We start from the raw sequence: 16,975 nt of genomic DNA on the forward strand, positions 1-16,975 counted from the left end.
GGACATTAGGTGTTGCATACAGACCCCTAAGAAGTGCTCAGTACTCTTTTATTATTTTGTGGCTGGTGGTGATGCTGGCGTACATTGTATTGCTTTGATTTGTAGTACACCTGCATAGAACTTCACTGCTCATTGTCCTGTGTAACAGGTGCCATAGACCACAGATCACCACTTACACACAGACTCTATACGACAGCCCCCAAATACTAGTGTGACACTGACCACCAGTATATTTACTTATTTCTGTATTTTTTAATCAAGCCATACCTAAGCTCACTGCTGATTGCCTTGTGTAAGGGGGTGTCACACAGTGTATAGCTGCAGCCACCACCATATTGTATACCACATCCTCCCAAAAACTAGTGGGACCACTAGTATATTTTCTGATTTCTGTCTTTCTTACTCACTCAAGCCATATCTAAGTTCACTACTGATTGTCCTGTGTAAGGGGGTGTCACAGAGTGTATAGGTGCAGCCACAAATAGATTGTATACCACAGCCTCCCAAAAACTAGTGGGACCACTAGTATATTTTCTGATATCTGTATTTCTCACTCAAGGCAAATCTCAGTTCACTACTGCTTGCACAGTTTAAAAGGGGTGTCACAGAGTGTATAGGTGCAGCCACCACCAGATTGTATACCACAGCCTCCCAAAAACTAGTGGGACAACTAGTATATTTTCAGAATTCTGTCTTTCTTACTCAAAGCATATATAAGTTCCATACTGTGCAGTGTCTATAAAATGGTGAACCCCAGGGGTATGGGTCAAGGACGAGGGCGTACAGTTCAAAGCGATGCAGTTGGCAGAGGCCATGGTTCAGGGCAGGGTGACACAGTGGCACCCGTTGAGGAGGGAGCAGTGGCACACCGCAGACGTCCACTCCCTAGGTTCTTTGCCCAACTTACGGGGTCTCATGGTAGACCGATACTGAAACCGCAGCAGTGTGAACAGGTGATTACGTGGATAGCGGATAATGTGTCCAGTAACAATTTTCACGATGTGTTGTGCCAGCCCTACACCAGCACGTGTCAGATAATATCATCCATGCCCTGACCAACACAGTCAGTGACAAGGTCTACCTAACCACTGACACATGAACAAGTGCTGGCGGACAGGGACACTATATCTCCCTGACGGCACATTTCATCAACTTGGTGTAGGCTGGGACAGAGTCTGACCCTGATTCCGCTCATGTGCTGCCCACACCAAGGATTGTGGGGCCTACCTCATGGTTGCAGTCTCTCATGATTTGTATAGCTCTTTCTCCTCCTCTTCTTCTTTCTCCTCTCTATGACCCTCCACGAGCACGTCACCTCCATTTCGTATAGTTGGCTGCATCAGCACTGCGGTAGGAAAGCACCAACAGGTGGTGTTGAAACTGCTGAGCTTAGGCGAGAAGAGGCACACGGCCCAGGAGCTGTGGTAGGGCATCACGACGCAGACAGATCTTTGGCTTGCTCCATGGACCCTCAAACCAGGCATGGTTGGGTGTGACAATGGGCGAAACCTGGTGGCGGCTCAGCAACTCGGCAGCGTCACACATGTATCATGCCTGGCCCACGTGTTTAACCTAGTGGTGCAGCAGTTCCTTAAGACCTACCCCAATTTGGCTGACTTGATCACCAAGGTGTGGCGCATCTGTGCGCATTTCTGCAAGTCAGCCACGGATGCTGTTACCCTAAGGGCAGTGCAATGGCACTTGCAACTGCCAGCTCACCGACTGCTGCACGACGTGCCCACGAGGTAGAATCCAACCTTCCAGATGGTAGACAGGGTTTACAAGCAACACAGAGCCATTGTGGAATGCCAGATGTCAACCTCGGTAAGAAGCGGTAGCCAGGTCAATAAGCTACATCAAATCTACAATGAGGAGTGGACGTGGATGTCTGCTATCTGTCAGGTACTGGGCTCCTTTGAGGAGTCAACACAGATGGTCATCGGCGATGCCGCCATCATTAGCCTCACCATGAAGTCTGAGACTTTGCCTTCTTCTCAGGAGACAGGGGAAGAACATCCGCTGCTAGATAGCCAGACCACCCTGACGTCAGTTTCTCAGCACGAAGTAGAGGATGAGGAGGAGGAAGAAAAGGAGGAAGAGGAGCAGACAGCTGGCGCTACTGAAGAGGGTATCCATGCTCAATCCTTAGCTGTTGAGCGTGTATGGCCTGAATAGGAGGAATTGGTGGAAGAGGAGCAGGAAATTGAGCCTATTGAGGAGAGGGAATTCTTGCGTGTTGGGACACTGGCGCACATGGCTGACTTTATGATAGGCTGTCTTTCCTGTGACTCTCAGGTTACATTTTTTTTTACAACACCGATTACTGGGTGTTTACCCTTCTGGACCCTCGGTACAAACAGAACTTTTCCACTCTCATTCCTGCTGAGGAACCCAGTATGAGAGTGAATCAATATCAAGAGGTAAAGAAGCTGAAAATGTACTTCCCATCTGACACCACTAGCGCCAGAGGACATAGTTCTGTGGTCCAAAGTGCGGGGAAAGGAGGGGTTGAGCAGGCAGCTTGTCAAGGGGCAGGTGAACACTCTCCAAGGCCTTTGACAGTTCCATGGCACCCCAGCAAGACTATGTCACCCGTTCCCAGTCTAGACAGAGTAGGGGGGATGCCTTCAGAAAGATGGGGAGGGAGTAACTTGCTGACCATACCACCGTCCTTCCCGATCAGTCTGCTACATACAACTACTGGGTGTCAAAGCTTGATACGTGGCCCGAACTGGCTCTTTACGCCTTGGAGGTGCTGGGCTGCCCTGACGCTAGCGTGTTGTCAGAGCAGGTCTTCAGTGCAGCTGGTGCCATCATCACTGATAAGCGCTGACAAGCTGACGTTTATAAAAATGAACAAAGCCTGGATTTCAACTGAATTTAACTGTCCCCCCGGGGAAAGCAGCTCAACATGAAGATTCTTGGTATCTCATCTCCTCCTTCTCCTCTTCCTCCCTCTCCTCCTTCAATTTTCAGCCAACTGCCAATTCTTCTTACGCCATGCTGTGTTTGGCATAATTTTTGGGAGGCTCACCTGCTACTGCTTCTATCTGGGTCACTCTGTCATCACCGCCATGCTGTGTGTGGCATAAGTTTTGGGAAGCTGACCTGCTACCGCTTCTACCTAGGTCACTCTGTCATCATCGCCATGCTGTGTCTGGCATAATTTTTGGGAGGCTCACCTGGTACAGCTTCTACCTAGGTCACTCTGTCATCACTGCCATGCAGTGTCTGGCATAATTTTTGGGAGGCTCACTTGCTACCTCACTCACTTTTAATGGTGCTCTGTGTCCTCAATGCCATGCTTTGTGTGGCATAATTTTTGGGAGGCTCACCTGCTACTGTTTCTACCTTGGTCACTCTGGCATCACCGCCATGTTGTGTGTAGCATAATTTTTGGGAGGCACACCTGCTACCACTTCTACCTTGGTCACTCTGTCATCACCGCCATGCTTTTTCTGGCATAATTTTTGGGACGCTCACCTGCTACCACTTCTACGTTGGTCACTCTGTCTTCACTGCCATGCTGTCTCAGGCTAAATTTTGGGGTGCTTCATATGCTAACTCTGTTTTAATGGTTCCCTTTGTTCTCACCGCCATGCTGTGTCAGGCTAAGATTGTGGGTGGTTCATATGCTACCTCTGTTTTAATGGTTCGCTGTGTTCTCACTGCCATGCTGTGTCAAGCTAAATTTTGGGGTGGTTCATATGCTACCTCTGTTTTAATGTTTCACTGTGTTCTCACTGCCATGCTCTGTCAGGCTAAGTTTTTGGGTAGTTTATATGCTAACTCTGTTTTAATGGTTCACTTTGTTCTCACTGTCATGCTGTGTCAGGCTAAATTTTGGGTGCTTCATATCCTAACTCTGTTTTATTGGTTCTCTGTGTACCGCTATGCTGTGTCAGGCAAAGTTTTTGGTTGGTTCATCATATGCTACCTCTGTTTTAATGGTTACCTGTGTTCTCACTGCCATGCTGAGTGCTTGAGTGGTTCATATGCCTACCTCTGTTTTAACCAGGCTGTTGACCAGAATTAGGCATAATGGTGCCATTAGGCAGCCTCAGAGGCATCCATGCATGCTGCCCCTGCTGTTTCCTGTCCATTTACGTGGTGTTTCCATAATTTTCTGAGGTTGACAGGTTTTCACACGACTTTCCCTCTACCGAACTTGGGTCCCCTGTAAAAATGCTTGAGTCTCCCATTGACTTCAATGGGGTTTGTTACTTGAAATGAGCACCCGAGGTTCGGGAGATATTCATCTCGAGTAATGAGCACCCGAGCATTTTAATACTCGCTCATCACTAGTAACAACCCTTCCAGTGGCCTACGAGGAACCTTGGACCTAGCACAGTTTTCACATGCATTAACGAAGGACTTCACATATCGGGCCCAGGAAGGCCACCAGTAGTGGCGCGAGAGTATTTGGTTCCTGCCACCCCTGGGTGCCCAGCTAACATGGAGCTTTGGATCCCCTCTAAGACCCGGAGGGTACAAAAAGTAGTGACTCAGCAATTTGAATCACCAGGTCCGGCTGCAAAATGGACACTACCACGCCAAAGGATAGGATGGTATTAGGTTGGATTCTGGGCGTAGTCTCAATGTCAAAGCTGCAGGACAGCCTCGAAATTCTTGGAACGAGGCTGGTAGGTTATTTCAAAATTGAACCTAGTAAAAAAACAAGGCCCATCTAGCTTGATGTGGTGTGAGACGTTTGGCTTGATCCAAATACATGAGATTCTTGTGATCAGTAAGAACCATCACCTTATTTTTTGCTCCCTCGAAGAAGTGTCTCCAATCATCAAAGGACATTTTTATAGCCAACAACTCTCTATTGCCTATGTCATAGTTGCACTCTGCCTTGGAGAACTTCCTCGGGAAGAATGCAACGGGTCGGAGGTTGGTAAGAGCTGCGGACCCTTGAGCACAGCTCCTACCCCCACCTCGGATGCATCCACCTTTACTATGAAAGGATGCTCAAAATCCGGCTGTATCAGCACTGGAGCCTCTGAGAAACACCGCTTAGCCTGTCAAATGCCAAATTAGCGTCAGGGGTCCAATTTACCAAATCCGCCCCGTTTGTGTTTAAATCGGTTAGAGGTTTGGATATGAGCGAGAAGCCCATAATAAATTTCGGATAGTAATTGGCAAAACCCAAGAACCTCTGCAGAGCCTTAAGGTTATTGGGTCGTTCCCAGTTCTCAATGGCTTGGACCTTAACCCTTTAGAGGACCGGGCCAATTTAAATTTTTGCATTTTCTTTTTTTCCCCCTTGTGCTTAAAAGGCCATAGCACTTGCATTTTTTCACCTAGAAACCCACATGAGCCCTTATTTTTTGGCGCTACTAATTGTACTTTGTAATGACATGCTGAATTTTTGCATAAAGTACACTGCAAACCCTGGAAAAATTTTAATGTGGGTGAAATTGAAAAAAAAAAACAAAAAACGCATTTCTTTTATTTGGAGGGTTTTTGTTTTTACACCGCTTGCCCTGGGATAAAACTGACTTGTTGAATATGTTCCTCAAGTAGTTACGATTACAACGATATGTAACATGTATAACTTTTCTTTTATCTGATGGCCTGTAAAAAATTCAAACCATTGTTAACAAATATATGTTCCTTAAAATCGCTCCATTCCCAGGCTTATAGAGATTTAATCCTTTTGTCTATGGGGCTGTATTAGGTGTCATTTTTTGCGCCATGATGTTTACTTTCTATCGATACCTTGATTGTGCATATGCGACATTTTGATCGCTTTTTATTACAATTTTTCTAGATTTGATGTGACCAAAAATGTGCAATTCTGCACTTTGGGATTTTATTTTCACTTACGCTGTTTACTGTGCGAGATCAGTAATGTGATTAATTAATAGTTTGGGCGATCACACACGCGGCGATACTAAATATGTTTATTTATTTATTTATTTTTTTTTCTTCAAATTTAATTTTTATTATTTTGTATAGAACATATTCAACATGTTAACACTAGCTTTCAACGAGAAAATAGAAAGCTTAGACAGCTCAAAAAACAGAATGCAACAAAGTTCACATATAACATGTGTCTGACATTTGAGTTGTACATTATTAAACCCGAGCATTTTGAACATAACATGTTGTGTAAAGAAAAGAGTAAAATATATAACCAGCAAGAAGCCAGGTGTGATCTGGGAGAACCTGACACAACTGGGCTTCGCTAATGAAGGGAGCCTCTTTAGTCCTAAGGACCTGATGGGGGGGGGGGGTAAGGTAGTGAGGAAAGTTGAAGGCTAGATACTGATAGACAAGAAAAGGGGAGAGAGAGAAGTATATGGCGGGTGGGACGGAAGGGGAAAGGAGGGGGGAGGATATGGGAGAGGGAGGGCGAGGGGGTGGTGGGGGTGGTGGGTTCCACCTGATCGGTGTCTACTGGCGTATTGTTGAGGAAAGAAAAACAAAGAGGGGGAGGGTGGGGGTGGGGGAGGGGCCCTGTTATAGTGTATTAGGTTCGTCATCATTGTTGGGCTGAGGGCTGGGAGGGGGAGTTGGGTTTAATAAATTTGTAGATGTAGCATATGGGGAGACCAACCACGGTTTCCAGGTTTTCAGGTATCTGTCAAAAGTTCTGTTGGCCCGACTAACAAGTTCTTCAAATGGGCAGGTTTGGTTTATTTTAGACAGCCACTACGCTTGTGTAGGTGGGGTAGTTTGCTTCCATTTTAAAGGAATTAATGATTAAGCAGCTGCTAATAAATGAATGGTTAACGTTCTTTTGGAAGGGGTGAACCCTGTAGAGGGAAGGCCTAGAGCTATGGTGGTCATGGGGAGCTTGATGGGGGTCCCAACAATCCTGCCCATGACTTCCTCTACCTTTTTCCAAAATGGGTTTATGGCTGGGCAGTCTCTCCAAATGTGGGAGAGGGAGCCTTTATAGTTAAGGCATCTCCAGCATAGGTCAGTAGGGGATAATCCATAGGCATAGAGCCATTCCGTTGTCTTGTACCATCTGCACATGAGTTTATAATGGTTTTTTTGGAGGAGAACGCACCAGAAAAATCCGTGTGAATTGGAGAGTATCATTTGTAATTCAGTTTCGTAGATTGAGACATTCAACTCCTTTTCCCAGGATAACACGTATCCCGGTTTGGAGCATCTTGAAATATCTATGACCAGATGTTACAAGGAGGAGATGGAGCGTGATTTCCTGGAGGGTTTCAAGAGAATCTTCTCAAAGGCGGTTAGTTCCCTGGATAGATCGCCCAATAATGACAATTTCGTAAGACAGTTAGTTACATGGCTATGGTGTAGGAAGGTTGGTGCAGCATGATGTAGGCAGTCAGCAATTGCTTCTTTATCCAGTGTGGCATCACTTGCCAAGAAGTCCTTTAGTGTGGTCTGGCCTAAAGAGAGCCACATACAGGTATAGGTGGGTGAGGCATCATTAACTAGCCAAGGTATAAGTGCTGCTGGTGTAATAGGAGATGGAGCTGGAGCCAGTACATTCCTAAGACTCTTCCAAACTTGAAGTGTGCCTTTGAGGGTGGGAGGGAGTGCAGAATCTTCTAAATGGGAGTTGGAGGGTAACCATATGACGTGAAGTGATAACGCAGGTGGGCCAATTTGGGAGTCTGGGGTTTGTTTCTCAATAGCAAGGTCTAGCCAGCAATTTAAGTGAATAGCTCTGTAATAGGTGTATACATCAGGTAATCCTATGCCCCCTTTAATTTTATGTTGGATGAGCAAATTGTGAGCTGTACTCGGTCGTTTACCCTTCCAGAGAAACCTAGAAAAGATACTGCGAATGTTGTGAAAAAAGGGTGTTGGGAGGGCAATCGGGACCATCTGGAGTACATATAGGATTTTGGGGAGTATATATGTCTTGAGGAGGTTTTTCCTTCCTAGCCATGATATCAGGGGCACATCATATTCTTTCAGTAGTTAAGTGATTTCTGTGATTAATGGGACATAATTTAGTTGGTATAGCTTGTTTAGGTTTCGGGAGATTTTAACCCCTAGGCATTTGATGGACGATGAAGTCCATTGGAAAGAGGTTTTTGTCTTCAGGGTATTTTTCATATCTGGTGGTAGTGAGATATCAAGGAGTTCTGACTTTGAAGCATTGACTTTAAATTAGAAACCTTATTAAAGTCTGCTAGGATACGTTCTATGTGTGGTATAGAGGTTAGAGGGTCTGAGACTAAAAAGAGTAAATCATCTGCAAAAGCAAGTGTTTTTAGGGCGGTACCTCCAACCATCACTCCCTTGATTTCATCAGTTTGGCGGACTTTTTGCAGCAGGGTTTCAACCACCAGAATGAAAAGTGTAGGTGAAAGGGGGCATCCTTGACGGGTGCTGTTCAGGATGTCAAAGGGGGGGGGGGAAGGGATTTGTTTATCTTAAGTCTGGCATGTGGTTGGTCATATAATGAAAAAATGGCTGTGATAAAAGGGGTTGGAAAGTCAAGTTTTTCCAGAGTCGCTTTCATAAATGACCAATCGACTCTGTTGAATGCCTTCTCTGCATCAATACCAGGAAGGACATTCGACTCACCCCATATTTTGGATTCATGTATGGCAGTGAATAGTTTGGCAGTGTTGTGCCATCCCTCTCTGCCTTGTACAAAACCCGCTTGGGCGTCTCCTACCAATGTGGGAATCAGAGGCCTAAGTCGTAGGGCCAGGATCTTAGCCCAGATTTTAAGATCCAGGTTGAGTAAAGAGATGGGTCTATAACTCCCACATTGAAGGGGGTCTTTGCTCTCTTTCCAAACTAAGGCCACATGTGCTTCTTGCGTTTGTCTCGGTAGGAGAGAGCCCTGGAGCAGGGAATTATAGGTGGAAGTTAGTTGCGGGAGTAAGAGGGGGAGAAACTTTTATAGTAGAGAAGGGAAAGTCCATCAGGGCCTGGGCTTTTGCCTGGGGGAAAGCTTTTTATCACTGTGCTGACTTCAGACAATGTAATAGGGGCAAGTAGTGAGGTTCTGTCTGCGGGGGTAAGGGTCGGGAGAGAAAGGTCCTGTAGAAATTTAATGGTTAGTTTATCTGTCAGTCTGGGGAATGAGGTTTTCTGAGGATTGGAGATCGTAGAGCTGGGAGTAAAAACGCTGGAACGCTGTAGCTATCAGGGGGGTTGTGGTGTGTGTGGTCCTGTTAGTGTCCTTAATTGCATGAATTTGGGTTTTATCCCTGGCCTTCTTTATCAAGGATGACATTAGTCTTCCTCCTTTGTTGCCGTGGGCATATAGAAGTTGTTTGTAGTGTAGGAAAACTTTAGTAGAACGGGTGTATAAGATGTCTTTTAGTTTTTCCCTAAGCAGTTTTAGTTCGGGTTGGGCTGTTTGTGACTTTGAGAATTTGTGTATTTTTTCAACAGTGGCCATTTGCGCTAGGAGGGATTCAATCTCTTTTTGTTTTTCTTTTTTGAGTTTGGAACCTATAGAAATGAATAGTCCTCTTATAAAAGCTTTATGGGACTTCCATACAATAGGGGGTGATACATCAGGTGTCGTGTTGGTGGTGAAAAATTCTGCCAACTGAGTGGATATCCTGTCACACGTTTGGGTGGAGTTTAGGAGTGTCTCGTTTAATTTCCATCTCCACTCCCTGGCCGGAATATGAGCAAAGTTTAGAAGGGCAGAAGTAGGATCATGATCCGAAATACTGATTTGGCCAATCTCGGCCTCAGTGAGGGAGGATAAAAGGGAATTGCGAATGAAGATATAATCTAATCTTTGGTGTGAATAATGTGGGTTTGAATAGAAGGTGTAGTCACGGGCGCAACCTCCAGGAGGCTTTGGGAGGCTCACCTGGTACAGCTTCTACCTAGGTCACTCTGTCATCACTGCCATGCAGTGTCTGGCATAATTTTTGGGAGGCTCACTTGCTACCTCACTCACTTTTAATGGTGCTCTGTGTCCTCAATGCCATGCTTTGTGTGGCATAATTTTTGGGAGGCTCACCTGCTACTGTTTCTACCTTGGTCACTCTGGCATCACCGCCATGTTGTGTGTAGCATAATTTTTGGGAGGCACACCTGCTACCACTTCTACCTTGGTCACTCTGTCATCACCGCCATGCTTTTTCTGGCATAATTTTTGGGACGCTCACCTGCTACCACTTCTACGTTGGTCACTCTGTCTTCACTGCCATGCTGTCTCAGGCTAAATTTTGGGGTGCTTCATATGCTAACTCTGTTTTAATGGTTCCCTTTGTTCTCACCGCCATGCTGTGTCAGGCTAAGATTGTGGGTGGTTCATATGCTACCTCTGTTTTAATGGTTCGCTGTGTTCTCACTGCCATGCTGTGTCAAGCTAAATTTTGGGGTGGTTCATATGCTACCTCTGTTTTAATGTTTCACTGTGTTCTCACTGCCATGCTCTGTCAGGCTAAGTTTTTGGGTAGTTTATATGCTAACTCTGTTTTAATGGTTCACTTTGTTCTCACTGTCATGCTGTGTCAGGCTAAATTTTGGGTGCTTCATATCCTAACTCTGTTTTATTGGTTCTCTGTGTACCGCTATGCTGTGTCAGGCAAAGTTTTTGGTTGGTTCATCATATGCTACCTCTGTTTTAATGGTTACCTGTGTTCTCACTGCCATGCTGAGTGCTTGAGTGGTTCATATGCCTACCTCTGTTTTAACCAGGCTGTTGACCAGAATTAGGCATAATGGTGCCATTAGGCAGCCTCAGAGGCATCCATGCATGCTGCCCCTGCTGTTTCCTGTCCATTTACGTGGTGTTTCCATAATTTTCTGAGGTTGACAGGTTTTCACACGACTTTCCCTCTACCGAACTTGGGTCCCCTGTAAAAATGCTTGAGTCTCCCATTGACTTCAATGGGGTTTGTTACTTGAAATGAGCACCCGAGGTTCGGGAGATATTCATCTCGAGTAATGAGCACCCGAGCATTTTAATACTCGCTCATCACTAGTAACAACCCTTCCAGTGGCCTACGAGGAACCTTGGACCTAGCACAGTTTTCACATGCATTAACGAAGGACTTCACATATCGGGCCCAGGAAGGCCACCAGTAGTGGCGCGAGAGTATTTGGTTCCTGCCACCCCTGGGTGCCCAGCTAACATGGAGCTTTGGATCCCCTCTAAGACCCGGAGGGTACAAAAAGTAGTGACTCAGCAATTTGAATCACCAGGTCCGGCTGCAAAATGGACACTACCACGCCAAAGGATAGGATGGTATTAGGTTGGATTCTGGGCGTAGTCTCAATGTCAAAGCTGCAGGACAGCCTCGAAATTCTTGGAACGAGGCTGGTAGGTTATTTCAAAATTGAACCTAGTAAAAAAACAAGGCCCATCTAGCTTGATGTGGTGTGAGACGTTTGGCTTGATCCAAATACATGAGATTCTTGTGATCAGTAAGAACCATCACCTTATTTTTTGCTCCCTCGAAGAAGTGTCTCCAATCATCAAAGGACATTTTTATAGCCAACAACTCTCTATTGCCTATGTCATAGTTGCACTCTGCCTTGGAGAACTTCCTCGGGAAGAATGCAACGGGTCGGAGGTTGGTAAGAGCTGCGGACCCTTGAGCACAGCTCCTACCCCCACCTCGGATGCATCCACCTTTACTATGAAAGGATGCTCAAAATCCGGCTGTATCAGCACTGGAGCCTCTGAGAAACACCGCTTAGCCTGTCAAATGCCAAATTAGCGTCAGGGGTCCAATTTACCAAATCCGCCCCGTTTGTGTTTAAATCGGTTAGAGGTTTGGATATGAGCGAGAAGCCCATAATAAATTTCGGATAGTAATTGGCAAAACCCAAGAACCTCTGCAGAGCCTTAAGGTTATTGGGTCGTTCCCAGTTCTCAATGGCTTGGACCTTAACCCTTTAGAGGACCGGGCCAATTTAAATTTTTGCATTTTCTTTTTTTCCCCCTTGTGCTTAAAAGGCCATAGCACTTGCATTTTTTCACCTAGAAACCCACATGAGCCCTTATTTTTTGGCGCTACTAATTGTACTTTGTAATGACATGCTGAATTTTTGCATAAAGTACACTGCAAACCCTGGAAAAATTTTAATGTGGGTGAAATTGAAAAAAAAAAAAAAAAACGCATTTCTTTTATTTGGAGGGTTTTTGTTTTTACACCGCTTGCCCTGGGATAAAACTGACTTGTTGAATATGTTCCTCAAGTAGTTACGATTACAACGATATGTAACATGTATAACTTTTCTTTTATCTGATGGCCTGTAAAAAATTCAAACCATTGTTAACAAATATATGTTCCTTAAAATCGCTCCATTCCCAGGCTTATAGAGATTTAATCCTTTTGTCTATGGGGCTGTATTAGGTGTCATTTTTTGCGCCATGATGTTTACTTTCTATCGATACCTTGATTGTGCATATGCGACATTTTGATCGCTTTTTATTACAATTTTTCTAGATTTGATGTGACCAAAAATGTGCAATTCTGCACTTTGGGATTTTATTTTCACTTACGCCGTTTACTGTGCGAGATCAGTAATGTGATTAATTAATAGTTTGGGCGATCACACACGCGGCGATACTAAATATGTTTATTTATTTATTTATTTTTTTTTCTTCAAATTTAATTTTTATTATTTTGTATAGAACATATTCAACATGTTAACACTAGCTTTCAACGAGAAAATAGAAAGCTTAGACAGCTCAAAAAACAGAATGCAACAAAGTTCACATATAACATGTGTCTGACATTTGAGTTGTACATTATTAAACCCGAGCATTTTGAACATAACATGTTGTGTAAAGAAAAGAGTAAAATATATAACCAGCAAGAAGCCAGGTGTGATCTGGGAGAACCTGACACAACTGGGCTTCGCTAATGAAGGGAGCCTCTTTAGTCCTAAGGACCTGATGGGGGGGGGGGGGGTAAGGTAGTGAGGAAAGTTGAAGGCTAGATACTTATAGACAAGAAAAGGGGAGAGAGAGAAGTATATGGCGGGTGGGAAGGAAGGGGAAAGGAGGGGGGAGGATATGGGAGAGGGAGGGCGAGGGGGTGGTGGGGGTGGTGGGTTCCACCTGATCGGTGTCTACTGGCGTATTGTTGAGGAAAGAAAAACAAAGAGGGGGAGGGTGGGGGTGGGGGAGGGGCCCTGTTATAGTGTATTAGGTTCGTCATCATTGTTGGGCTGAGGGCTGGGAGGGGGAGTTGGGTTTAATAAATTTGTAGATGTAGCATATGGGGAGACCAACCACGGTTTCCAGGTTTTCAGGTATCTGTCAAAAGTTCTGTTGGCCCGACTAACAAGTTCTTCAAATGGGCAGGTTTGGTTTATTTTAGACAGCCACTACGCTTGTGTAGGTGGGGTAGTTTGCTTCCATTTTAAAGGAATTAATGATTAAGCAGCTGCTAATAAATGAATGGTTAACGTTCTTTTGGAAGGGGTGAACCCTGTAGAGGGAAGGCCTAGAGCTATGGTGGTCATGGGGAGCTTGATGGGGGTCCCAACAATCCTGCCCATGACTTCCTCTACCTTTTTCCAAAATGGGTTTATGGCTGGGCAGTCTCTCCAAATGTGGGAGAGGGAGCCTTTATAGTTAAGGCATCTCCAGCATAGGTCAGTAGGGGATAATCCATAGGCATAGAGCCATTCCGTTGTCTTGTACCATCTGCACATGAGTTTATAATGGTTTTTTTGGAGGAGAACGCACCAGAAAAATCCGTGTGAATTGGAGAGTATCATTTGTAATTCAGTTTCGTAGATTGAGACATTCAACTCCTTTTCCCAGGATAACACGTATCCCGGTTTGGAGCATCTTGAAATATCTATGACCAGATGTTACAAGGAGGAGATGGAGCGTGATTTCCTGGAGGGTTTCAAGAGAATCTTCTCAAAGGCGGTTAGTTCCCTGGATAGATCGCCCAATAATGACAATTTCGTAAGACAGTTAGTTACATGGCTATGGTGTAGGAAGGTTGGTGCAGCATGATGTAGGCAGTCAGCAATTGCTTCTTTATCCAGTGTGGCATCACTTGCCAAGAAGTCCTTTAGTGTGGTCTGGCCTAAAGAGAGCCACATACAGGTATAGGTGGGTGAGGCATCATTAACTAGCCAAGGTATAAGTGCTGCTGGTGTAATAGGAGATGGAGCTGGAGCCAGTACATTCCTAAGACTCTTCCAAACTTGAAGTGTGCCTTTGAGGGTGGGAGGGAGTGCAGAATCTTCTAAATGGGAGTTGGAGGGTAACCATATGACGTGAAGTGATAACGCAGGTGGGCCAATTTGGGAGTCTGGGGTTTGTTTCTCAATAGCAAGGTCTAGCCAGCAATTTAAGTGAATAGCTCTGTAATAGGTGTATACATCAGGTAATCCTATGCCCCCTTTAATTTTATGTTGGATGAGCAAATTGTGAGCTGTACTCGGTCGTTTACCCTTCCAGAGAAACCTAGAAAAGATACTGCGAATGTTGTGAAAAAAGGGTGTTGGGAGGGCAATCGGGACCATCTGGAGTACATATAGGATTTTGGGGAGTATATATGTCTTGAGGAGGTTTTTCCTTCCTAGCCATGATATCAGGGGCACATCATATTCTTTCAGTAGTTAAGTGATTTCTGTGATTAATGGGACATAATTTAGTTGGTATAGCTTGTTTAGGTTTCGGGAGATTTTAACCCCTAGGCATTTGATGGACGATGAAGTCCATTGGAAAGAGGTTTTTGTCTTCAGGGTATTTTTCATATCTGGTGGTAGTGAGATATCAAGGAGTTCTGACTTTGAAGCATTGACTTTAAATTAGAAACCTTATTAAAGTCTGCTAGGATACGTTCTATGTGTGGTATAGAGGTTAGAGGGTCTGAGACTAAAAAGAGTAAATCATCTGCAAAAGCAAGTGTTTTTAGGGAGGTACCTCCAACCATCACTCCCTTGATTTCATCAGTTTGGCGGACTTTTTGCAGCAGGGTTTCAACCACCAGAATGAAAAGTGTAGGTGAAAGGGGGCATCCTTGACGGGTGCTGTTCAGGATGTCAAAGGGGGGGGGGGGAAGGGATTTGTTTATCTTAAGTCTGGCATGTGGTTGGTCATATAATGAAAAAATGGCTGTGATAAAAGGGGTTGGAAAGTCAAGTTTTTCCAGAGTCGCTTTCATAAATGACCAATCGACTCTGTTGAATGCCTTCTCTGCATCAATACCAGGAAGGACATTCGACTCACCCCATATTTTGGATTCATGTATGGCAGTGAATAGTTTGGCAGTGTTGTGCCATCCCTCTCTGCCTTGTACAAAACCCGCTTGGGCGTCTCCTACCAATGTGGGAATCAGAGGCCTAAGTCGTAGGGCCAGGATCTTAGCCCAGATTTTAAGATCCAGGTTGAGTAAAGAGATGGGTCTATAACTCCCACATTGAAGGGGGTCTTTGCTCTCTTTCCAAACTAAGGCCACATGTGCTTCTTGCGTTTGTCTCGGTAGGAGAGAGCCCTGGAGCAGGGAATTATAGGTGGAAGTTAGTTGCGGGAGTAAGAGGGGGAGAAACTTTATAGTAGAGAAGGGAAAGTCCATCAGGGCCTGGGCTTTTGCCTGGGGGAAAGCTTTTTATCACTGTGCTGACTTCAGACAATGTAATAGGGGCAAGTAGTGAGGTTCTGTCTGCGGGGGTAAGGGTCGGGAGAGAAAGGTCCTGTAGAAATTTAATGGTTAGTTTATCTGTCAGTCTGGGGAATGAGGTTTTCTGAGGATTGGAGATCGTAGAGCTGGGAGTAAAAACGCTGGAACGCTGTAGCTATCAGGGGGGTTGTGGTGTGTGTGGTCCTGTTAGTGTCCTTAATTGCATGAATTTGGGTTTTATCCCTGGCCTTCTTTATCAAGGATGACATTAGTCTTCCTCCTTTGTTGCCGTGGGCATATAGAAGTTGTTTGTAGTGTAGGAAAACTTTAGTAGAACGGGTGTATAAGATGTCTTTTAGTTTTTCCCTAAGCAGTTTTAGTTCGGGTTGGGCTGTTTGTGACTTTGAGAATTTGTGTATTTTTTCAACAGTGGCCATTTGCGCTAGGAGGGATTCAATCTCTTTTGTTTTTCTTTTTTGAGTTTGGAACCTATAGAAATGAATAGTCCTCTTATAAAAGCTTTATGGGACTTCCATACAATAGGGGGTGATACATCAGGTGTCGTGTTGGTGGTGAAAAATTCTGCCAACTGAGTGGATATCCTGTCACACGTTTGGGTGGAGTTTAGGAGTGTCTCGTTTAATTTCCATCTCCACTCCCTGGCCGGAATATGAGCAAAGTTTAGAAGGGCAGAAGTAGGATCATGATCCGAAATACTGATTTGGCCAATCTCGGCCTCAGTGAGGGAGGATAAAAGGGAATTGCGAATGAAGATATAATCTAATCTTTGGTGTGAATAATGTGGGTTTGAATAGAAGGTGTAGTCACGGGCGCAACCTCCAAGTGTCTAGGAGGGAAAGTTCCTGTAGTTTTATGTTTAATCTGCTAAGGGTTTTTGTGGATGTTGCGGAAAGTCTTGTGGAAGAGTCTAGGTATGGATTTAATGTTATATTTAGGTCTCCGCCCATGATTATGGGACAAACGGCGAATAACTGGAGCTCGTCTAGGGCTTTCATAATACAGGGAACTTGGCCTGAGTTTGGAGCATATAAATTTGCTAGTGTGAAAGGTTTAGAAGCAATGGTGACCCTAAGAAAAAGCATCCTGCCTTCAGCGTCCTCATGCTGTTGTAGGATTTTGAGGGGCAGGGAGGAGAAGCGGCGTTCAAAGAATGAGGTAGGGAAGGAGGAGAGACGTTTGGGGGGAGAGGGAAGGCGGTATCTACAATACTCTATAGGGATGAGATACAATCAGAGGAATGATCAGTGGGAAGTATAGGACAAGAGGCTGAGAGGGGGGAGAGTGATGGAAATACAACAATGAGCGATGACCACTTATTAGCACAGGTGGACTGCCCGCTAGAGATGTTTGTTGAGCGGGTAGTCGGGGGTATGTGGACAAATGAGATAGTATCCATTGGTTTAGTGTCTGTCTGATGGATCTGGCAAGTGGAAGGA

The sequence above is a fragment of the Dendropsophus ebraccatus genome, chromosome 7 (assembly GCF_027789765.1).
Source record: "Dendropsophus ebraccatus isolate aDenEbr1 chromosome 7, aDenEbr1.pat, whole genome shotgun sequence".
Classification (NCBI taxonomy): domain Eukaryota; kingdom Metazoa; phylum Chordata; class Amphibia; order Anura; family Hylidae; genus Dendropsophus; species Dendropsophus ebraccatus.